The 24787-nt window shown below is 44.6% G+C and overlaps 1 protein-coding gene and 2 long non-coding RNA genes across 4 annotated transcripts in view; 2 read left to right on the top strand and 1 right to left on the bottom strand.

The window, feature by feature from the left end:
• HS3ST4 (heparan sulfate-glucosamine 3-sulfotransferase 4) overlaps positions 1-24787 on the top strand; it is a 345196-nt gene that overhangs the window by 196691 nt on the left and 123718 nt on the right. The window lies entirely within an intron of this gene.
• Positions 244-10560, bottom strand: LOC116657570. The gene is made up of 4 exons (XR_004312718.1): positions 10335-10560; positions 8371-8375; positions 5083-5087; positions 244-254 (listed from the first exon to the last, which is right to left on the bottom strand). It is a non-coding gene; the product is annotated as an uncharacterized LOC116657570 (long non-coding RNA).
• LOC116657571 lies at positions 12665-22966 on the top strand. The gene is made up of 3 exons (XR_004312719.1): positions 12665-12913; positions 22100-22104; positions 22955-22966. It is a non-coding gene; the product is annotated as an uncharacterized LOC116657571 (long non-coding RNA).

Here is a 24787-nt window from a genome sequence, read left to right as displayed (position 1 = left end):
CTGCCTTTCTCTAAAACAAAGTTATTACGTGTCTACTTGCAGCCAACCATGCCTGATTCTTTTCTGTTTCCGTTTGTCCGGGTTAGAAAGCACAGGGCTTGGCTCTTCTGGAATTCTGTTGCCTGAAACATAAGATGTCCATCACAGAGGAAGATATTTTAGAAGGATAGTATTTCTATAATGAATAGATTTCCATAGTGAAATCAAGTTCAGGGTTTTTTGTTGTTGTTTTTGGAATGGGACTTCAGACATGTCTTGTTTACTTGTAATCCTGGCTCTGTGTTTATTCTAATATATATATATATATAATTCTAATGTATATACATATGTTGATATATATGAATGATAATTAAAGAGAGCCTAGAATTCAGGAAATAAAATTTGGTTTCAGGTACAGCCACTGTGGAAAACAGTATGGAAGCTCCTCAAAAAAATTAAAAATAGGACTACCATATGATGTAGCAGTTCCTCTTCTGGGAATATATCCAAAGGAAATGAAAACACTAACTCAAAAAGATATTTACAGTCTCATATTCATAGCATTATTTACAACAGCAGAGGCATGAAACAACCTAATGTCCATTGACCGATGAATGGATAAAGAAGAAGTTGTATATATACATTCCATTTTATATATATATAAATTTTATTCCATCACATATATTTTATATAAAATGGAGTATTATGTATATATTTAAATGGAATATTATTCAACCATAAAAATGAGGAAATCCTACCATTTGGGACAACATGGATGGACCTGAAGTCATTATGCTAAGTAAAATAAGTCAGAGAAAGACAGATAACTGTGTGATCTCACTTATATGTGGAATCTAAAAACAAGAAACTCAACACCTCGTAGAAAAAGAGATCAGACTTGTGGTTACCAGATTTGGGGGTGGGAGGTTTGGAGGAAGGCGGTCAAAAGTTTACAAACTCTCAGTTATAAGTAAGTACCAGGGATGCGCTGTCTGACATGATGACTGTATGATATATAGGAACGTTGTTAAGAGCGTAAATCCTGGGAGTTCTCATCACGAGGAGAAATTTTCTTTTCCTTTTCTTCTTTCTTTTCCTGTTATTGTCTCTACATGAGATGACGGATGTTAGCTAAAGCTGTTGTAATCATTTCACAGTCTGTGTAAATCAAATCGCCGTACTTGTACACCTTAAACATATACAGTGAGGTATGTCAATTACTTCTCAAGGAAACCGAGAGAGAAAAAAAAAAGAAAAACAACCCAAATCTGGTTCCAGGCCATGGTTTCCTCTCACTGCCCCCACAGAAGGATCTGATATGCAGCACTCGCTTTCAATCTCGTTCATGGATTGATTGATTGATTTGTTTATTCAATAAGTAACTATTTATTGAGCTGGGGCTGGAGGTATTGGTGGGGAAGGGGGGGCTCCGTGGGCCGCAGCATCCATCATGCTTAAGCAGATCCCATGGGCTTTCTCTGGAGAGTGACCCCGGGCACTCCCACCGGAACATCTCATGCATACCCATGGCTTCAACTTTGCAACAAGAGTGACTCGAAATGTGTCCTTTTTAGCGTTCTCATCTGAGCTTGAGACATCAGTACCGAGATGCTTACTTGGCATCTTCCCTTGGCTACTTCACATTCATCCCACATTCAAAGTGCCCAAAGACGAAACTTACAGCCTCCCCACACATCTGAGTTTTCTTCTGGTGCTTGTCTCAGCTAAAATGACGTGACCAGCCATCTCGCTGTCCAGTCCAAAAAAATCTTGAGAGTCATCTCTGAGCTGCTTGCTTTTTTTATTCCAAATAGTCAGCCTATCACCAAATCCTGTCAATTTTACCCCCTTAACCATCTCTCTAAATGATCAGCTTCTCTCTTATCCACCGACACCAACTCTGGTTAAAGATACGATCCTTTTCCATCTTGAGGATGACGACAGCTTCTGTCTGCCTTCTGGATCCTCTGAGGCTCCGGACCAGTTCATTCTCCACCCCACATCGAGGGGACCTTTCAAAATCGCAAAGATATTACCTCCGCTAACAATCTTTCAAGTGCTTCCCTTTACCCTCAGGATGATAACTATTATTTAATCGTAACTTGCACTTGTTCTGTGTATTACATGTTTCAACCCATATTCCCATATTACCCAATTTGGGTAAAACCTACATTGCTGCAATGGCAATAAAGTCCTGCTACTCTGACCCCTACCTGCCTCTCCTGCCTTGTCTTTCTTTTCGTGATTTCCACACCCACCACAGTCTTTCTCTCTTTTATAGAATGCAGTCCCTTCTCAGGTTAGACTTGACGTGGACTTGCTTCTGGAAACAATCATGTGAATTCTCTATTAGGTGCCCAGGCGGATGAGCAGCTGACCCCTGCCATCTGGGAAAATGAACATCAAGGTCGCTGGTCTGGCAGAAGAGGAGGATTCAGGTGTCAATTTGCATTGTGATTTCTGCAAACCACGCTCTGACTCGATTAGGACGCTGCGGTTACAAGTGAAGGGAACCCATTTCCCACTTGTGTAAGCAAAATACAGCAATTTCCTGGGAACTCAGAGAGCATCTAATAACTCCCAGGGGTGTAATAAAGGGAACCCAGCCTTGCAGAGGACTAGACCCGGAAACCAGACAGCTGTCAGGGTAGAGGGGAAGGGTCGGCTCCATCACTCTCTCCGGAGCAGATGTCAATTCTTCATGGGTGCAGGTCCGCGGACCAGCCCAGAACAATGAACATCCATCAGTTGGGTTCTAAACTCTTTGGAGAGATCATGTGAGTGTTTGGCTGGGACCAGGGATCCCATCACTGTAGGTCAGGAGGGTGGGGTCAGAGACTGTAACCCCATCTGCTAAGGTGGCAGGTGGGACAGCTAGAAGGGAAGTTGTGATTCAGGTAGAAACTCTGAAAGATGCTGCTTTGGCTCTTGAAAAGGTTTCTGAGCACCTTGACTTCTCCCAGCTGACTCCCTGCACGGAGAGCTCGAAGCTCACTGTCACAGATTACACCGTGGCGCTCTCGAAACAGAAACCGAATGCAGCCCAAACCCCGAAGATCTGGGGATTAAGCAGAGAAACCTCTTGTGCTGTTTCCGCAAAGAAACCACAAATCTCCTAAGTACGAGTGAAGGGGAAGCTTCGACTGGGGAAACATCGGAGAAATCAAACACTTCGCTCTGCTCTCATGTCCTCGGAGGGGATTTCTGGTTTCAATCCGTGAACAGAATTTTTTTTTTTCTTTCTTGCAAAGCCAAGCCCACTGTTAGCGCAGAGGATAGAAGGTAACCCAGCAGGGTCCAGGCGTTGCTGAGGACGGAGTAAGACAGCCGTGTCACTGTCCTGGGGAAGCCCTGCAGATTCACACGAGGTGGAATGCCTCAACCTGGCCTTTTTTTTTTTTTTTTTTCCTCTCATTTAAAAAAATTTATTGAGATTTAATTAATAAATAACTTTATATTGGTTTCAGGTGTACATCTTAATGATTCGACATTTGTGTACATGGCGAAATAATCACCACAGTAAATCTAGTTCCCACTCATCACCACGCAAAGTTAAATTTTAGGATTTCCACTCTCAGCAACTTTGAAGTATGCCCTGAAATATTATTGCCTGTAGCCATCTCTCTCTACATCACATCCCCGTGACTTATTTATGTTATAACTGAAAGTTTCCACCTCTTGACCCTCTTCACGTGTTTTTCCTACTCCCCAAGCCCCTCCCATCTGTCAGCCACCATGGTTTTTTTTGGTATATGTATATTTTTATCGAAGTATAGTCAACCTGCTTTTTTACCCATCTCTCTCCACCTGCCATGTTTCTGGTCCCGATCAACTAAGTTTTGCCCACTCTCTGCCTTTTCTTCTATGCCAGGACCCTCCATCTCGGGGAGAACCAAGTCCTTCCTCTCTCTGTAGTGAATGACACCCATCTTGCAGGCTTAGCTTCCGTGGTACCTCCTCTGTGAACTCCTTTAAAAAAAAAAAAAACCGCATACCACACTTTATTGAGGTTGGATTTACTAAAATTCACTTAAGTGTACAACTCAATGGTTTTTAGCAAATTTCTAAATTTTTTACTAAATGATTTACTAAAATTCACTTAACAACTCAGTGGTTTTTAGTTCAGCAGTCATGACCACAGTCCAACTTAGAACATGTCCTTCTCTCCCAAAAGCTCTTTCGTGTCCTTTTGCAATCAATCCCCGTTCCCACCCTGCCCCCGGGACAACCGCTAATCTGCTTTCTGCCTCTGTCCCTTTGCCTCTCTGAGAACTCTCAGCCCTCCCTGGCAGAGTGCTTTCGTCCTCTAGGCTCCTAACCTCCTTTGTGTGAGCTTGTAAAATGATCCGATAGTTATTGTTTATGTGTGTGTTTCTCCAACTAGACTTTAAATACCGGGATCACTTCCTTACCCTGGGGGCTTAGCAGAACGCCTGCACACAGGAGATCGAATAGAACTGTCTGTGTCTGTCTGAGCACGGGCACGAATTAAGTTTATTGCTTGATCTGGGGGCAAACTTGCACGCCACTTCTCTTTTAGGAGAACATAGCTAACGTTCACTCAGCACTTACTGTGTGCCGGAAGCCCTGCTGAGTGTTTATATTACTGCTGAAACTTCACAGTCCTTATTTAACCTTCCTTTCAATCGAAGAAGTAGTTTGTATTATTAGCAGTACTTACAGTAGGTCTGGAGACTGAGACGCTAAAAACTTTCAGACAGTAAGTGACAAACCAGACCTTCAGCCTGGTTCTGTTTAGCTGAGAAACTGCAGTGCCTCCCAGCTGCCCAAAGTGTGTCCCCTAGAACCATGCCTGCTGGGTTTCCTGGGGTCTCAGTCGGTCTGCACTTTTTAGACTTTAATTGTGATCTGGTCAGTGGGTGCCCCATGTCGCGTTCACTTTGGGGTCCCTCTGGCTGGAGGGGGACCATTCAGAATACCTTAAGCCTTTGACTCATGTAGTGTGAAACCATTTGATTTTCCCTGGGTTTTTTATTTTAATGTATTTTTTATTTGTTTTGGGGGAAGGTAATTAGGTTAATTTTTTTTTTTTTTAATGGAAGTACTGGGGATTGAACCCAGGACCTCACATGTGCTAAGCACGCTCTCTACCACTCAATTATACCCTCCCCTCCATTGGATTTTCTTGATCAGCCAAATCAACTGCATGTTTCCCTTCCCCACTGATTGCTTGCAAGCAATGGCCCAGTGGACTATGAGGTAATAGTAACAAACTTAGCATTCGTAAAGCGTTTTAGAAAAAAAAAAAAAAAAAAAAAGACTGTGAACTTACTTAAAAAAAAAACTGAACTGATTCTTTTGAATTTTGAATGATTCGTGTTCCCCATCTTGGAAATGTTGGAAACAAGGGAAGAACAAGATACGGGATGGATTTGTGACATTTTGACCTGCCAAGGCCCACGGACCTTGGTAGAAGTGAGGCCCAGCTTTCTTGGGGGGGGGGGTGCTCAAGGGACCACCAGCAAGGCAAGTGGTAATCTGGGCCCTTTGGCTGCATCCTCATCAGGGACTAGAGTTGACTTAACCTGGAAAATTCTCACAGCGGCTTAGGTCAGCAAACATAAATGCCTACACGCTGGCAGTGATGTGCAGAAATGAAGTGGGCCCGGACTGAGACACTGTGGAGCGGTGGGAGGGCTGTGGTAAAGTGGGGGGAACAGATTCTGTCTTCAGGGAGCGGCTGCTACTCGGTGCCAGCTTACTGTTTTCCTCATTTTTCTGCTTTTTCGAAAGAAGCTAGAAGTCTGGATGCTTATTGAAAATCACCTGATTCCATTATCCGTTTATTCATCAATTGAGTCAGTGTTTACTGAGCACTTACTATGTGAGGAGGCTGCTTTTGGTGCTGAGAATCTAATGGACCAGAAGAGACAAAGCTTTTAGAAACATGGGGACCAATAACAGAGCCTATTGGCCGGTCAGATTGGTCCACGGACCTGTTTGCAACCTCTGGCTTTGACGCTTGAACCCCAAGTTGCCTTTTCCCTGCCGTGACCTTGAGGGCCATGGATGCTTTCACGGCTGTTTCCTGCTCCCCACAGAGGGTGTCAGTGTCCAGCCAGTTTCCCCTGGACGCCAGGAAGTCTGCCGCAACTATACACTTCGCAAGCAGGGAGCATCCTTTCCCCACCAGTTTTCAGAGCTTAACCTGGCTCCGCAAGCAGCCTGTCTCTGGAAGAATGTTCAAGCAACCGCATTTCCCCCCCGACTAGTGTTGCCCACTGAGCACAAACCACCAATAACACACATGTTCACTTCCAAAGTGCGCCTTCCCAGCAAATTTCAGCCTGCTCAGTGGGGGAAAAAAAATTACCAGTTTAGTAAAGGAGTTCTGTTCTAAAGCTGGAGGAAGGACCACACACACTTGATTTTGCTATTGCATAAAAAGGCATCAGAGGATGTAAGGAATTTTCATTTTCATATGTAAGGAATCGGTCTTATCAGGGCTGGCACAAAGCAAAAAACAAACATCACGAACAAAACATTAGCAAGAAAAATAAAAAAGCCTCTCTCATACTATAGATGCAGAATTCTAAATGGGAGATTTTCAAATGTAATGATCACACCTCCAAACCATTCACCATCCACCAGCATTCGCATGGCCTCCTATGCTTTGCCCCAGGATGAAGCCCTGAATAACCTCAATTATTCTCCCTCAGCCTGAGTCCTCCGATGGCCCCAGACCTCTCCTTGTGCAACAATTGTCCTTCCTCCCAGTCTGAGCGGTTCCAAACGTTATTCCCCCAGTCGTCTCCTCTAGCCTTCCCATATGGCTCTGAGGAATGCACCCAGTGGGGGTTCCTCATGGTCCCCCCACCCTGCGGCAGGAGCATCCTCCATCTAGTCCAAGGCTCTTCTGCGGGAGCCATGAAGGCACCTAAGAAGGAAGTTCAAGTGCAAGATGCTGGCACACACCATGCATGGACCTAGAGATGATCCTACTGAGTGAAATAAGTCAGACAGAGAAAGGCACATAACATACGGATATCACTTATGTGTGGAACCAGAAAAAAAATGAGACCAATGAACTTATTTACAGAATAGAAACAGACTCACAGACATAGAAAACAAACATGGTTACCAAGGGGAAGGAAGTGGGGGAGGGATAAATTAGGAGAGTGGGATTAGCAAATACACACTACTGTGTATACAACAGATAAGCAACAAAGACCTGTACAGCCCGGGGAACTATATTCAATAGCTTGTAATAACCTACAATGGAAAAGAGTCTGAAAAAGAAAATATATATATATATAACTGAATCTCTTTGCTGTACACCAGAAACTGACACAACATTGTAAACCAATTATACTTCAATTTAAAAAAAGTATATGGGGAGAGTAGATGCGGGTGCAGAGATCAGATTCTAAACTCCGTGTGAGAATGAATAGCTCCTGGCCTTCCCACCACTGTATTTTCAGGGTTGAACCAAATGTTGTAGGTGCTCGATAAATATTTGTTGAATAAAGCAACACGCCCCCAGAACACCTCACACATCCTCTAGCATTAAGTGCTGACCAGAGTGCTTTAGATTTGTTCTCCTATGGGTCTCCCTCCCCTGCTGCATTGTGAATCCTGGGGGGGGGGGGGACTGTGTCTGAATCGCCGTTTATATTCCGGGCCACCTAGCACCGTGCCTGGCACTTGGCAGGCACTCAGTAAACAATTAATGAACACGGAAGAAAAGGAATGTAAGTTCTTAGAGATCGGAAGTAATGATAACAGCAATAGGACAAATGATTATAGTTTGTGAAGTCACGTGAGCAGTGGAGGACAAAGTTTGGGCAAACTTGGCCCAAGGCCGGAAGCCATCTGCCCACGGACCCTCTGGATGCCCACTGCAAGCTGGGTCCCCCTCCTGCACTGCTGAGGTTTAGGGGCAGGCGTGCTGGCATCTTAGCAGTACAGGCTGGTGGACACAGGGGAGAACTGAGCTGGCATCCTCTGCGAAGTACCAAAGTATGGTTGGATGAAGGAGAGAGAGGGTGAGCATGCAGTGGGCACTTAGAGCACACCATGAAAGGCGTGAGCACTTTTACCTTTACTCTTATAACTTCGTCAGCTCGATGCGAATCACTGTTGACACCTATTTTGTAGATGAAGTATTGAAGGCTCAGAAAGATTAGACACTGGCCCAAAGTCACATTTGCATCCAGGCAGGCCAGCTCCACGGCCTGTGCCACCAATCACTGGACTGCAGGACTTCCTGTGAGCTGAGGAGCAGGAAGTAAAAGGAGGGGAAGCTAAGGGCAGCTCTGATGCTGAAGCAGACATTGTAAAGCTGCTTACTGGCATTGTGCCATTGGGCAAGCGATGTCTCCAGAACTTAATTTTGTCTTCTACAAAATAGGGATAAAAATACTGAGGAACTCCTACTGGAAGAAGGAGGGCCAAAGAACAATTGGGAACTGGCCTTGGGAGCCCTGAGCTCCATTTCTGGCTTTGCTCGGTGGAGTGAAGAGCTCAGCATGGGAGCTGAGAGTCAGGCTGGGCTCAGTTGTGCTGCAGTAACAAGCAGCACCCGGGTCCCAGCGGCGTGAGACGGCAAAGTGTTCTTTCTCACTTTTGCTCATGTCCTTTGTGGTTTGGCTGGAGTTCTGTTTCATATCCTCTCACTCCAGGACCCAGGTTGCCAGGGCGGCCACTTTCTGGAACATTGGTTCTGTCCCAGCAGAGAGAGAGTCGTGAATTGCAGTCTGGCTGTCAAAGCTTCTGCTGGAGATGACACCTTCTTCTCTTTGCTCTCATTCCATGATCCAAAATGAGTCACAGATCACACCTCACTCCAAAAGGGCCGGGGAAGTATGACTTCTCCACATGTCTAGGAGAAAGAACTGGAAACATGGTTCCCATCTAAGTTCCAGAATCCCTGTGTGACCTTGCAATAGCCCCCTTCAACTGCTGGTCTTCAGTTTCCCTTTGTGTAAAATGAGGCTGACCGCTCAAAGCTCTTAGAGGATTGAATGTCACCCATGGGGGAAGAAAAGACTTTATAAGGTGCAAAGTTCGTTCTGGAGTAAGTGATTTTTCCTTCCTTTTATAGCCCCTTCCCGTCCCTACTGAATTTTTTTTCCTACCCACTGTGAAGACCTCGCTCCCTCTGCTCCCCACCCTACAGAAAACAGTTCACAAACGTTCCTGGCTCCCTTAGGCCCGTGGCTTTTGCGCACTCGGGTCATACATTTTTATTTCCTTGCAGGAACAAGGCCTAAAAATAGATAGAGGCAGGGCACCCCTGATAACCATCCGATGTACTGACCCAGTCACGAGTTTATCTTGGTGAAATTCAGATGCGCTCTTTATTTCCAAAAGCAGGAGCACCACCGATGGGCAGTTACGGAGGCATTACCGGGGCCATTTGGCAATAAAATTGTGACTGACTTCATTATGTAGGACGGAGGCAAGCAATCGCTGGTCTTAAATCACGGGCCAGCTGACCAGGATTGCGCTTGGCCCAGGCATGTGCAGATAGAGTCTGTTTGGCAGGAAACGATGCTGCTGCAGAAAAAGAGGCTGTTATCAAGATGCAGAATTAGCTGAAGTTCTTTTGTTCAGCTCAGTGCCAAAAGGTAATTTACATGGAACACGTGGCAAGCCATATGGTTCTGTCTGGGGCCTGCCAGCACCCCTGGCTGCTGATTCTCTACTTTCAAGACTTTCCATCTCTGAGACAGAGGCTGCCTCATTGCTTCCAGTGGGTGGATCGTGGGGAAACAGTTCTGTTGGCCCGCACTTGGTTTCCAAAGGCGACGTTTCCCTCGCCTGGAGGTCTTTGAAAGGCGAGGAGCAAAACCCCGTCTTGAAGATTCATTCCCCTGATCTCTCTCTCTCTCTGCCACCCCTGCCCCGAAAAATCACAGTGTTTGCAGCGTCTAAAGCAGTTTTCTACCTGCTCATTCTTTGCTGATGTTCTATATGCGGTTTTCGGCCCAGGGAAAGAACAGCCGTTTATTGTGGCTGCTGCCTGCTGGGCCTCGTTAAGACCTTGGGATTCTGCATCTCGTGTCAGCTTGACGGCATCCCCCCCCGTGGGGTGCTCCCCCTCCCATCACCTGGAGGGGAGGAGCCTGAGACGTGGAGGGAAAACCACTGCTGCTGAGCACACCTGATGGGTTAAATGTTCGCTGGGAGCCAGGCACCGCGCTTGGGGCTTGAAACGCACAACCCTGCTCACCCTGCACACGGTCCTTCCGTGGTGCTTACTCTCATAATCCCACTTTAGGAAAGGGGCGATGGAGGTCTAAGAAGGTGAGGGAGCCTGCTCAAGATGCTTCTCAGTGGCTGAACTGGCCTTTAAACTCAACACAGTCTAGTTTTTTTTCTTTTTTTCTAACTCTAGGCTCTTTTCCCTGTTCCGCAGGGGACGGTGAGATTTCAGGGCTGAGTTTTCTGCAGAGATGGGAACGAGGCAGTGGCCTAGTTGAGGGGTGGAGATCTCGACACGGTGGATCTTTTTCCAGTTCTCCATCGCGCGGTGGCCGTCAGCTCTGGCAGGCGATCGTAGCCCTTCTGTTTACTCAGGGACCTGTTTGCACAGCTCCTCATCCCATTTTGCCAGAGAGGTTCAGGGTGATTCACACCCAGTAGCTCGCTCTCGTTCAACGCAGCTGTCTGCCTCTCCTGCTCTCAGACACCAGCTCTTGGGCAATCTCATTAAACTGGCTTTAATTACTGTTGTGAAGGCAGCGAGGGAGACCTCAGGTGCTCCTCCACCGCAGACGTTATTGACTGGCTGCGGAGAGCTTTCTGTCAGACAGCAGATCAGAAAAGGTTAGTTTCCCTAATTCTCTAACCCGCTTCCTGGTGATAATTGGTTCCCAGGTGAAACAACATCTGAAACACAGGCGTCTCGCATTGGTTTTCCTCCTTCAGGTGCATCTGAAGTGAGGTTCAGCCCAGGTGAGAAACGTCCCTATTTCTGCTCTTTCTTAGGGCAGAAAAGAACTTGGAGATACCATGGAGAAGGCTGACCCTGCCCTAGGAACTCCCTGGCAGTTGTCAGAAGGTCATTTGTTGTTCAAGTCTATCTGCTGTTTCTTCTCATCACCGCGAGGAGAGTAAATCACACCTGGTTTCCCCAGTGCTTGTGATAGCTTCACACGTATCTTAGCAGGGGCCGGGTGATTCCTCAGCCTCCTTCCAGCCTCGAGGTGCCTTGATAATTCCTGGCAGGAGGTCCTTGCCTCCCAGGTAGATACCTTTTTCTGTTTTTTATTGAAGTATAGTTGATTTTGCAATGTTGTGTTAGTTTCAGGTGTACAGCAAAGTGACACATGTACATATATATATAGATTCTTTTCCAGATTCTTTTCCATTATAGAAGTAAATACCTTTTTGACTTGTTTCTAAGTGTCTGCTCTCTGTCTGGCTCTTAATGTCATTCTGTCCTCTGAGTACTGCCACAGATTCATGGGTTAAGGATAGGGGACCAGGCTCACAGGTAGGGTCTAGAAACCTTGACCTATTAAAATGATTGAAGGAGCTGAGATTATTTACATTGGAAACAAAAAGACTCACTCTTCCCCCGGGGGAGTTAGGAGGCAAAGCCCTCCAAATGTAGACGCACTGGCACGTGGAAGAGGGAGGTCATGATTTCCAACATGGCGCCAGAGGACAGGATTCGGTCTAAGTGGAAGTATATTCCACCCCCCCCCCCCCCGAGCAAGGGCATTAATGATCAGCTCTGTTAGAAAAGGCAGAGCCGACTCTGCAGCGCTGTGGGCTCGACACTGGGACTGTTCGGGCTGAGGCCGTGTGCTCTCCTGCCTGAGACTTGATGGAGGTACACGCATGGCAGTCTGGACCTGGTGATCTCCCAAGCCCTTGACCATCGATTTAGCACATAAGAGGAACGCCAAAGACCAGGGCTGGTGAGTTCCAGTGTGGGTGAGGGCCAGGCAGGGTAAATGAAGAGTCTGGATGTGGACTATGGCAAACTGGAGGACACGTTCCTGAGTTTCAGCTGGTGGCTGCAGTTTGATAACATGGGCCCCCTAGTGCCAGGTTTTAAAAGCCAGAAATTGAAACCTTTATGTGAAATCTCCCACATTAAAAAAATGTCAACTTAGGTTTACAGTAACCAAATTTGTGTTTACCCAGGAGAAAGGGAGTAGGAAGGGATAAACTGGGAGTCTGAGATTTGCAAACACTAACTACTATATATAAAATAGATTAAAAAAACAAATTTCTTCTGTATAGCACAGGAAACGGTATTCAATATCTTGTAGTAACCTATTATGAAAAAGAATATGAAAATGAAATGTATGTATGTATATGTATGACTGAAACTTTATGCTGTACACCAGAAATTGACACATTGTAATTGACTCTACTTCAATTAAAAAAAAAAAAAGAGCCTTGGTCAGAAAAAACTGTCAACTAGGTTTAAAAAAAATCTATAGAACAAAGCCCATTAGGGTGCCAGGATCTCTTGACTTCTGCTGGAAAACTGAGGGAGCATCTCTGTATGCCCCTGTTGATTAAGACGGTGATGTATTTCCTTGATGATGACATCATCATGTAGATTTCCAGCTGGTTGAGCCTTGGAATGTGATGGACAGTCCTTTCTGCACCTGGAGGGAGACTTCTATTTATGATCCAAGGGTCCACTAATGATCCTCTGCGTTCGAATCTGTCCTAGTAAACGTTTTAAACAGTGATTTGATGAGGCCCCTGAAGGTCTACCAATCAGATATGCAGATGATGCCAAGCTGAGTATAACTGTTGTTAAGAGGAGTGATGAAGTCAGAACTGTCTGATCAAGTTGGAGAGCTAGAGACACAACCAGGTAAGCTGAAACTGAGTAGGAGCTAAGGCGAAGTCTTGTGTGTTGAGGTCTAAAATATGAATTGCATTTTCACTGGATGAGCAGAAAAACCAACCTGGAGTGTGTACCTGTGAAGAGGGGAAAAGGGTAAAATCTGGGGAGGATTTGTTGAGCCACAAGATGAGAATACAGACAACAGTTTGATAAAGATAATTTTAAAAAAACTGAGACCCAAAAATATGTAGTCATCCACTCTTTATTTATTTATTTTTTGTTGTGGGGGAGGTAATCAGGTTTGTTTATTTATTTATTTGATGGCAGTCCTTGGGATTGAACCCAGGACCTCATGCATGCTAGGCATGCACTCTACCACTGAGCTATACCTCCCCCCGTTCATCCACTCCTACTAAGCATTTTCTCTGCGCCAGGAACATGCTACATGCAGGGAATAAAGAGATGAGTAAGGCTGGATCCCTGCTTTGGAGGCTCTCCCAGCCGCAGACTCAGATACATTACCGTCCAGTGGGGTAAATTCTACCAGGGAGATTTCTACAGAGGATTATGGGAATCTCAAATATATAGTCCCTGAGTTTCTAGCATTACGTAATTTCACATAGGAGGCAAAGTGAGTTTTTTTAAAGTGGACATATAACATTATATTATGGATACATAACATTATACAGTCAGCCTTCTGTATCTGCAGGTTCCGTATCCAAGGCTTCAACCAACTGCAGATCAAAATATTCAGAAAAAAAAAATTTCCAGAAAGTTCCAAGAAGCAAAACTTGAATTTGCCACCCTGCCAACTTCTTCATAGTATTTACAACCATTTACGTAGCATTTATGTTGTATTAGGTACTACAAGTAATCTGGAGATGATTTAAAGTATATGGGGATATGTGCATGAGTCATATGCAAATACTGTCCTATTTTCTATAAAGGACTTGAACATCGGATTTTGGAATCCTTGAGGCTTGGGGTCCTGAAACCAATCTCCTTCAGATACAGAGGGATGACCGTATTAGTTTTAGGTCGACAGTGTAATGATTTGATATTTATCTACATTGCAAAATGATCACTATGTGTCTCGCTAGCATCCGTCAACATACAGAGTTACAAGTATTGTTTTCTGATAAGGATTCTTAATAAAGTGGATTTTGGAAGGAAGGTGAGGAGTCCTTCTTGTGAAAAATGGAGAGTGTGGTCCAAGGAGTAGCCGTTGCAAATATTTGTGCTTTTTGTCACCAGGTAGCTGACATGTGACATGGAGATTCTGGGGATCTCTGAGGCCTTGCCCTTAGTGTGAAGTTAACTCAGCTCCCACATCTCAGGCAGAATGCACAGTCAGGCATGTTGTTTTCTGGCCACACAAGTCGGATCAGTTAGGGACAAGGCAATACCTTTCTGGGACTGTTTTGCGGGTTAATAGGAAAATTGAACATCTGTCTAGCTGATGGCCAACAAGAGAGGAAGTTGGTCTAGGAACCTGTTGCGGCTGGTGGTGGGGGTGAGTTTATAGGGGGTAAGAATGGAGTCAACATCAGGGGAAAAGAGACAAGAAACGAAGAAGGAGAAATTCTGCCCTCTGCTATCATTTGACCCCTAGACCGAGTGGTGCTTGAAATATTATCCACGGACTGTTCAGTTGCACAAACCTGTCAGTTCACTTTTACTTTTCTTGTATGACTTTGAGTTGAGTGATCTCTTCCGTTTCAATTAATGGGAATTGCATGTGATTTTCTTTGCCAGTGGAGAGAGAGAAAAGTTATTCTAGTTGGGCATGAAGCACAGAGACACAGGGAAGCAACAGTGTGCTTGTTGAAATCTGGTGTGTGTCACTGGGTTTGCAGAGGGTACTGGTGGGCAATGCAACTGTAGAGAGGGTAGGGGCTAGATTATGGTGAGTCTTGAGAACCCCTGGCCTCCACTGTCCCATGTTGTCTGGTCCAGCACTGGGATGTCAGTTACAGCGTTTAACTGGGCAGAGCTCGGATCCCTTGTGTGAGGCATCGATGGGTATTGTTCAAGGTCCAGAATCCGCCAACATTCATTTACTTCTTCTGTCCTCCCAGGGACACGGTGAAGTCGGTGAGCATATCCTGTTTTGTAAATACAGAATTAGGAACGGAGAGATTTAGCGAGTAGCTCGTGATTATCTAGTAAAGAATCCCAGCTCTGCAGTGTCGAGGGGTCCGTTGGTGGGAGTGAGGGGCCTTCTGGCCACCGGGAGGCAAGAGGGGACAGGAAGGATGGAGACAACCCTGCAGCCTGGGCTTTCTGGGGCAGCCAACACTTGGGAGCTGCACTGGCTAAGTTTCCCAGCTCCAAAGAGGCTTCTGAATCCAGATTGCCCTAGCAAGTGTGGAAACTCACCAGGACTGTCCCTCTGGATGTAAGCAACAGCATCCTCTCCCCAAAGCCAAGTCCTCCGTTAGCTGTAGTCACCAACAAGGACAGATGGGCCCGGTAAGACAAGAGGCTCAGAGCAAACTGAAACTAAAAGCATCATTGTGGACACACAGGAGGCCCAGGGAAGCTCTCAGAAACAGCTGGGAGACAGTTGGAGGGCCTCAGGCCATAATAATTTGCCTATGAAAGAAGAGAGAGCATAATCTCATTTTGTAGTCACGGGCTGATGAGGTTGGGGACTTATGAGTTACATATATTTCATTGTCTTTTTAGGGGGGAAAAAAAAGACAGTGTGCCTCTCCTGCCAGGGATTCACGCGTCTATGTGTGAAAACAGGGGCAAGGGCACGCACACCTGTCTCTTGCTCAACAATGCTGAGCATATTGGAAAGATGGTCACCGTGATAGGGAGCTGGGACCTGTTCTTAAGAAAGAAACAGTAATAAAATCCTCCTGAGGTTTTATCTACAGTATTAAAAATAAAATAAAAATGAAAAAAACCCTTCTTTTAATTCCCAAGATTGTGCCAGCCTCCTCCGTGCCTCAAGGCACGTGCACCTGCTGTTTCCTTATCCCAGGACTCTTCTTCCTCTGTGTTTCACATCCTCTGTCTATGTCGCCTTGTCCTTGAGACCTCAGCTCAAATGTCACTGTACCAGAGAAGGCTGCCCTGACCTCCAGTTTTCCTTGGAAGCACGTTTCACCTTTGCAATTAGTAAGAAAGGCAGGGAACACTTTGTTTATGTCCTTTCTCCCTCCCCGCACCCCAAGCTGGAGGTTTTCCAAGGGCAACTTCTGTGTCCTCTTGCTCATGACCGTATCCTCAGAGTCTGGGGTGACATCTGACACCTCATAAATGATCGACAATGCTTTTTTGGCTGTGAATGCATAGAAGTCGGTCCTTCTGACTCCAAATCAGATATGTTTGCCACTGTTCATGGTTTGGTTTGTGAAACCTACACAGAGATCAGAAACACATATACCTCGTGGGACCAGGTGGGGACGGTGGCGAATGGGGGCTCATCTCCTGACCAGAAGGGAACAGTTGCAACAGGGCATCCAGATGTTCGTTACCTGGCAAGCAAAGTGGACTCAATGTGCACAGATCTTGCAATATTGTTAAGAAAGTTTTGAAGTCTTGATTTTCTGGGTTCCCTTCCAATTTCTTAAAGCTGACGACAGCAGTTTTAAAAAGTAGACCCTGTCTTGATCAAAGCCATCACCTGTGGAAGTGGGCCCTGGCCCTGGGGGAAATGGGTGGCCTTCTCTGCAGAAAATCTCAGTACCTCTTTGCAGGGCTCAGACTGCACGAGGATGAGAGAAGTCTATGCTCTGTACTGTTTTTTAAAAATGCTTATTGAAAACTACAGGTGAAAATAGGGCAGCCAGAAGGATGAAGGGTCTGGAAGCTATGCCCTGAAAAGAGCAGTTGCCCAAAATGCAGATATTTTATGTGACTATTCAGCTTTGCTGCCCTGGCTCTCCCAGTTTGGTGCCTAATTTACCAGATGAGAATCTGGACCCCAAAGTGCTGTAGGAGTTATGACCGCAAACACATGGGTGGTAGGCCGGTAACGAGGCCGATTAGTAACAAATGCATTGGTTCTTACGCATCCGCATGGATGTGGTCCTTCTTCCCAGCAGACCCCTGAGGAGGTCAGAGCTTTATTCCAATTACATGGCAGTTTCCCAGCTATTCTGGGAACTGCTTTTTGGAAATTGCCATCAGAGTCTGAACATAATTTTTAAATGTCCTCAATTGTGACAAATCTCCAGATTTGATTTTGTGAAACAGCCAAGAGTTATTTGGAGCTAAGCCGAATAAATGGGTCTGATGATTAAGCTTAGCAGTACTGTTTTGGGGGCACTGTGATGTGCAGTTTAAGCTTTAACAAGAGCATGGTCAGGACAAGGAATGCTAGGACCAGCCCCTTGGCCAGTGGGGAGCAGGAAGGATACAGGGCCAAGTGGAACCCCACTTAGTAGGGGTAGGATATGGGCTTAGGGGTGCTTACTCGCTTCCAGAATGCCCGATGTGTCAAATCCAAAGGCAAAGAAGAATTGGTTCATAAGGCCTGATGTGAACAGAGATTTACGAAGTGAACCACAAAGTTGCAGTCAGTTCCAGCTGTGCCATGGGCTGGGAGAGATGTCCTTTTGGGGGCAAGTCTGCAAAATCTCCATCAGGATTTTTGGAGAAAACACCAGTTCTGTTGAGAGAGTGGAGTGTGAAGCAGGTTGACCAGATGCTCATCGAGGCAGATGCTTCTCACCCTAGTGAATACTGTATTCCTTACACCAAGCCCTTTATTACCCAAGTGATTTTGCTTTCTGGCCTTGGCACCATCCTCATCTTCTAGCTCTCTTCCCCTTGCTCTTTGAACTTCAACCAGAAAAACCCACCAGGGGCTTCTTTGCTGTTCTTTGACCCCATCTACTTCATTTCCTCTCTGGGGCCTCTCTTTTGCCGTTCTTCTGCCCGGGACACACTTACTTTAGATTTTCGCTTGGCTGGCTCTTGCTTGGGGAGGTCTCATCTCAGATCTTAGCTTCTCAGAGATCCCTTTCCCTGACCATCCAGACCAGAACATTCTCCCTCCAACCCCAGTTACTTGCAACCCAATACCCTGTTTTATGTCCTCACAGCATTTTCGTCCTTGCGTTGTTTCTGGATTCACTCCTTTATTATCCATCTCCCAGCGCTAGAATGGAGTTCCATGAGGGCGGGATCTTTGTTCTCGCAGTTATTTTCAGAGCTATGACTGTGTGTGGCTCATGATGGGTGTTCAGTCAGTATCTGCTGAAATGACTCTGAATCAACAAATGAATGGCGGCGTGGTCCGTAGGGTGACATTAGCCCATTTAGTGTAGGGGCTGAGAGAATTCAGGGGATGAATAGAATCCCCCTGTGTCACTTGGTCCCAGAATTACTTGGCAGCAAGTCTTAGGTAGTCGGGGCTGTTCCAATTGATGGGCTCCAGAACTCAGTAATAGTAAAGGACCTGGGGCCAGAACCTGGGGACCAGGGGGAGGAGAAACAGGAGCTGATCGAGTTTCCATCACAAAGTGAACAATACAAAGTGGGTCTTGAAAACTCTGGCCAATAACAGAATTCTTGTAAGAAGGAAGTCAAGAACAAACGGATGCATTCTGTCTGCTTTGGGGGCAGTTAGTCTCACAGGGTTGTAATCACATGTCTTACTGTATCTGCCTGCTCTTGACAGCCTCGGGGAGGAGGGTCATCTGCTATTCCATACCCTTTCTGAAAGAGAACTGAAAAAGCTTTCATCACTCCGGGCTGACTTATTCTTTGAAATCATCTGTCTCTCCATAGAATTATTTCCGTGGATGCGATTTTATATTGAAATTTACGGTACTGTGTGTTCTCTGCCCTGTCTCCTTTTTACAGTAAACTCTGCAGCACCTGGAGATGTGTTTTCTTTCTTGAGCTTAAAAATGAAGGAAATAAACCAAGCAGTTCAGAAGACAATCCCCCTTCATTAACACAAAATGGTAACAATAACTGTACCTGTGAACACTAATAGCCAAGTCTGTACCATGGGGACCCTGCCAGCCACCAGCCATCAACCATATTTTAGCCACTTGGACATACTTTCTCTTTTCTTTTTTCTTTTTTTTTTTAATTGAAGTATAGTTGATTTACAATAGTGCCTTAGTTTCAAGTGTGCGGCAAAGCGATTCAGTTCTATTTTCTTCAGGTTATTTTTCATCATGGGTTTTTACAAGATGTTGAATAGACCTTCCCTAGCCCTGAGACGTTCTTGGGCATCAGGTGGCAAAAGAATGGAAAACTTTGTACAAAGATATCCCCTGGAAAAGGGTGTGGAGGCTGTGACAACTGTTCCCGCATGGAGGCTGGATTAAATACATCCAATCCAGGAAAGACTGCACACTTCTGAAGACTATGGAGCAACAGGAGGAGCTGTTTGTGTTATCAGTGGAAAATGCAGGCTATAAAAATGCAGGGCTCTCTGCACTTCCCACTACGTAAAGCCTGCTTAACGAGGAAAGACTGAACGGAAAGGCAGCAAATGAACAATACAAGTGGATTCATTCTTTCATTTATTCAGTTACTCATACAGGAAATATTGGGTGACATTTTGGGGCTATTGAGACTACGGGTAGCGTTTTTTTTTTGTTTTGTTTTGTTTTTGTTTTTTTCTGTTGTACTTCTCCAACTTCTAAGTTTGGATATAGTACTTCTATTTGAAAAACAAAACAGACAAAAAACAAAAACAAAAAACCAGAGGCTGATTCCTTGTAAAGGCAAAGTCATTCTTATAGAGCGCAGTCGGAGTGGATAGCTGAATGGAAGACCAAATTCCACTATGGATTCTGTTCTAGCTCTGTTACCAAATTCTGATGTAAAACCAGCTATGTCATAATCAGAGTAATAAACAACGTTTGTGTACCGTTGTGCAATTTTCCGAGGGCGTTCCTGAGCAATCGTATTTAATCCTCCACAACGATGTGGTGAGATGTAAGAATTCTTAGACTGGGTCAGACCTGTGGTCGTTTCTGCCCTGTGGTTTGTTTATCCTTATCTGCTTGGCATTTTCCTACACCAGAGTTTAAATGTACTTTGTACATTTCGATATTTAACCATAATCCCTTTAAGATGATTTGTAAAAACTTTAAATAAGCCCGATGTTGGCAGTGGTGCCTGGGGAACCTTTCTGTATCTGAGAGATGTGATGATTTTCCTGTTCCTCGTTGCTACTTTTCTCCACACCCCCCGTCTCCCAAGTTGCTGATCCATAATGAAACAGCCTCCTTTTCCACATTTGTCAGAAGTTCCTTGGAACCCGGAGGTAACACAGGGCTGAGAATGTCCACAGAGAGACCAGCCGTCAATAAAAGCCCTCAGAACCACATCCAGGCATCAAGAAACCTCCGTCTCATTCTGAGCAACCTGCCCTCTCTCCTGGCTGCAGTTTCAAGTGTAATTTCACTCAGTTCAGTTCTTTAGTTTCTTTGTTATGCGTTCATGCTTTTGAACAACTTGGGTCTTTTTTCTTTTGTTTTGTTCTGTTTTTTTTAAGTTTAATTTCACTAGTTAAGTCTGGCTCTGTTATCCCTTGTGAAATGAACAGAATAATGTAGACAGTGCCAAGATCTCCATGACCCCCCTCCACACCCAATTCCAGTCCCCACCCCACTACTGTTGACCATCTGGGGTGTAACCCACTGAGCCACCCGCTTCACAATTACACACATATATATGTCAGCAAAAAATGCACAGTATACAATGTTATTATTTTAAATATGTGTGTTTAAGATCACTATAACATGCTCGCTACAGCATTTGACAACTTGCTTACAATATATTTTGGACGTGTTTACACATATGAAGATCTTTCCCATTGTTGCTTAGTATCCCATAGCTGGCTACATAGATGGCTTTGTTTAATCAGTCCTCTAGTACTGGGTAGCTGGGTTGTTCCCAGTTTTCTGCTGTGATGAACGCATTGCAGTGAACGTCCCATCATCTGCCTTCTCTGGCGCTTGGATGAGTGTTTCTCTAGGAATACACTGAGGAGAAGAATTGTACATGAAGTATATATGCATCTCAGTTTTTTAAATATAATGCCAAAGTGCCTTCCAAAGGAATCAAGGCAATTTCTACTCCCGTTAGGTCCTCACCGACGTTGGATATCAGCAGTTGGATTTTTATAGTCTCTAAGATTTATTCTCTCTTTGGTGCCCTCGCGGTTGATTTTTGAATCATAGTCAGTTTAGGTCATAGTTCCCCCCGCTCTACTTTGCCTGCGGCTCGTGTTCCAGTCTCCAGCTTCTCCGCGTTGCCTTCTTGCTCCCACTTAACTACCCTTCACTTGACCTTTCTTCAGACACTGACTTCCATCTTATGGTCAAAATGATGCTGGAGTCTTGATTAATTATTTACTGAAGTTATTTATTTATTTCACAAATATTATGTGAGTGACAGGGATGTCCTTTTCCCTAGCACAGACACATTTGAAATGAAGTCATCATTCCGTTCTACCCAGAGCCTCTTCGATTTCCAGATCCCAGATTCCCAGTCACTCCCAAAGGAAATCCAGATGGTCTTTGCTTAATACCCGGGAGGTGGCGATCGGGGGAACTTAAACAGCTCGTTCCTCTGCCAGCCACTATTTCTGCTGTCTGAGAAACCCTCATTTCTTGTGCATCGATTTTGAAGGTGATGATATAGACAACCTGTCGAGAGAGTTTGCAACATCCAGATGTTTCATCCTCCTCCAATTACGGGGGTCTTTTGGATTGTAAAATTTCGGTGTGATGTTGAGAGACAGGGGATGAACACCTGCCAGGTATATGGACCATATTGCACTGCACTGAGGTCATATTTCCCGGTTGGTGATAACAGATTGATAACGCAGTCCCACCACACTCTTGCTTTGTAAGAGATCTGTCTTGGCAAAGTCTCAGAGAAAGCAAGTGGGAGCCGAGAGGGGTGATGTAAGGAAGAAGGATTAGTTCTGTTCTTGTGTGCTTTCGGCAGCCAAAAGAATCCATTGTCCTCACTGCTGCCTAAGCTGTCAGCCGACAGCATTCTTTTATCCAACAAAATTTACTGAGCACCAGCCATGTATCAGGAAGTGTACTAATCCTGGGGATACGAAGATAAAGGGGGAGAAAAAGACCCTGTAGCTGCTTCCAGGAAGTTGACTATTTAGTGGTCGAGACGGACAGTAATCAAATTTTATGAACAAACATGAAACTAAACCTGTGATAAGTTAAATAAAAGAGAGACATGTGATGCTCAGAGCACATATAACTGGGGAAATTGACTTACCAAAGAGCTCAGGAAAGGCTTTGAGAAGAAAGGGACAATTAAACAGAGAGTTAAGTGCAAAGAGTCAGTGAAAGAGCTTTTCTAGCAGCAAGCAAAGCATATGCAAAGGTCCTGTGGTGAAAAGGAATGGTGCACATTCAAGAAACTGAAAGAAGTCTGGTGGGGTTGGAGCAGAGTGAGAGGGGAAGCATGGTAAAAGACACTGGGGAGCTGAGCAGGGGCCAGACAGAAGGACGCTGGGTTATGTTAACAATTTGGGGTTTTAGCCTAAGACCAGTAGAAAGCTGTTAACATGTATTGAGTGTATGTGTGGTGATGGGGGATGGATGTAGTGACTCACTTTGTGTTTTCAAGAAATAACTCTGTTGCAGTGTGGATGATAGAAGTCATATCATTTTATGCCTGTGCATGGAAGCAGTTGAAGACTCCCCATTGCTTTTGGGATAGAATTCAAAATCTTTAACATTTTTTTAGGATACTTTCCATTATGGCTAATGTCAGCTTTAAATCCTCATCTCAGGAAATGCTCCCTTACCCACCTCATGCTCAGCAATTCAAATGAGTCAGCTATTGCTATGCTAATGCTAGGTAACAAACAATCCCCAAATCTCAGTGACTTACAACAATGAGCAGTTGTGGGGGTTTTTGTTTTTGTTTTTTGGGTTTTATTTTTATTTTATTTTATTTTTTCTTTCTCCTTCATAAGTCTGTGATTTGGCAGAGGCGGCTCTGCTTCAAGTTCTGGACTGGGTTCAGCGTTGGTCTACTTGTCTGTCATTCTGAGATGCATCCAGCTACTTGGATCATGCTTTGTCCATAATAAATCACAAGCACATGAGAGGCCAAGCCAAACCACAAAAGCACATTGAAAGTCTCTGCTCATGTCACTTTCTACACCATTTCTTGGCTAAAGCAAGCCAACATCAATGCAGTGGGAAGTGTAGTCCTTCTCTAAAGGGGAAGGTATGGAAAGAGAGGAGAGAGAAGGAAGGATGGAAGAATTGTGAGTAAATGATACAATCAGCTGCACTTGCTCTTACTTAATTATAGAATGCAGAAGTGGCTAAGGATAGTATTAAAAACACACACACACACACACACACACAAATCTCCCTACCCCTGCCTCAAAAAAAAAAAAAAGAATAAAGTTTTTGAGTCAAGACATTGTGACTTTGAATCCTGGCTTTAAAACTTCCTAGCTTTGTGAGTCTAGGCAAGTTAGTAACCTCCTTGCACATCATGTATCTCATCTGTGATAATAATAATAATAATAATAATAATAATAATAATAATAATAATAATAATAATAATAATAATAATAATAATAATAATAATAATAATTAATAATAATAATACCTCCCTACATCAAGAGGATTAACTTGGTTAAGTGCTTAGAGAAATGCTTGGACATAATAAGTGCTCAATAAATATTAGGAAGTTTTAATAAAAGTTCATATCCCCTTATTCAAAATCAGACATGTTTTGAAATTTAGAATTATTTCAATGGAAGACAATGTGATACACACACCGTATTAATACAGAGCATCCCCTATGGGTTCTGGGGTAACAACCTATAACCAAAGTCTTGACTATTCTGCCATGAAACATTACCAAAATGGAAAAATAAAAAGTATAAACACTATATATATGAGATCCGCTCAGGTTTGTCACAAAAGTTAGTGACGAAAACATGTTGGTTTTCAGAGCATTTGGGGTTTTAGGTTTGTGGGAAAAGGGTGGTGGCAGGTGTTAGCTTTGAAACGGGGTGTGCCAGTGGGTCTTTGCATGTGTGTGCTGAGCTCGCCCCTTGACATGCCCTCCAGACCCCTCCTAGTGGATAAATTCTAGTTGGGCCATGATCCCAAATATGACCTCATCCTTTGAAGCCCTGCTATGCCCCAAGCTGGAAATAATTTCTCCTCTGCTGCCTTCCCACAACACTGATCACTCTGTACCCCTTTGCTCTAATTACTTGTATTGATTCTTGAGTTTAGGGATTGTGTAAAATTGCAGGTGCTCCATAAATGTTCTCTGACTCGAAGGCTATATGCCTTCATCTTCCCACACCCAGTACTGATGACCGCTACTGGTTACATGACTAGTTACCATTAGCAGCAATAATCACCGTTGCTAGTATCTATCGAGCGCTTGCAGTGTCAGTTCCTCTGGTAGGTACTCATCTCCCGATTTGATCCTCACATCTTTCTGCAGTGATGCCATTATTTTACACATAAGGGAACTGAAGCAGAGAAGGATTTCATACCTTGCCAGTTAATAAAAGCTGGAATCTGAGGATGAGAGTATTGAATTGACTATCAGCCCAAAGACTTTACATGTCCAGATGGTGTTTTTTACTCCCTGTGACTCACGGCCACTAGGATACACTGCTTCTCAGAGCAGGTATCCTCTAGTGAGTTGTTTTTGAGGAAATACAGAAATCTTTTCCATGTGGACGTTCCTTCTACAGCATCCATGTGTCAGAGCAAACCAGAGCCAGACAGAAGTTAAAGTGGTGAAAGGTGATTTTATTCAGGGTTCGTTGCAACAGGGGAAGAGCCTTCAGTATAGAACTCGGCTCCAGTCCAAATACAAAAGACAAGTAGGGATTTATAGCCAAGAATCAAGGTGAGGGGTCAGTGCCTGGAAAATCACTAGAGGAAACATCGGGGTAAGCGCTATTTTGGCTGAACTGAGTCAGCAGGATTCTTGCTAAAAGTGGACTAAATGAGCCAAGGATTGAGCCCGAGGTTGGGCCTTGTCAAAATGGTCCCTGACCCAAGGTTGGTCAGGGAGCAA

The sequence above is a fragment of the Camelus ferus genome, chromosome 18 (assembly GCF_009834535.1).
Source record: "Camelus ferus isolate YT-003-E chromosome 18, BCGSAC_Cfer_1.0, whole genome shotgun sequence".
Lineage (NCBI taxonomy): Eukaryota > Metazoa > Chordata > Mammalia > Artiodactyla > Camelidae > Camelus > Camelus ferus.
Note: the sequence above shows the minus strand (reverse complement) of the source record. Positions and strands in the feature narration are given on the sequence as shown.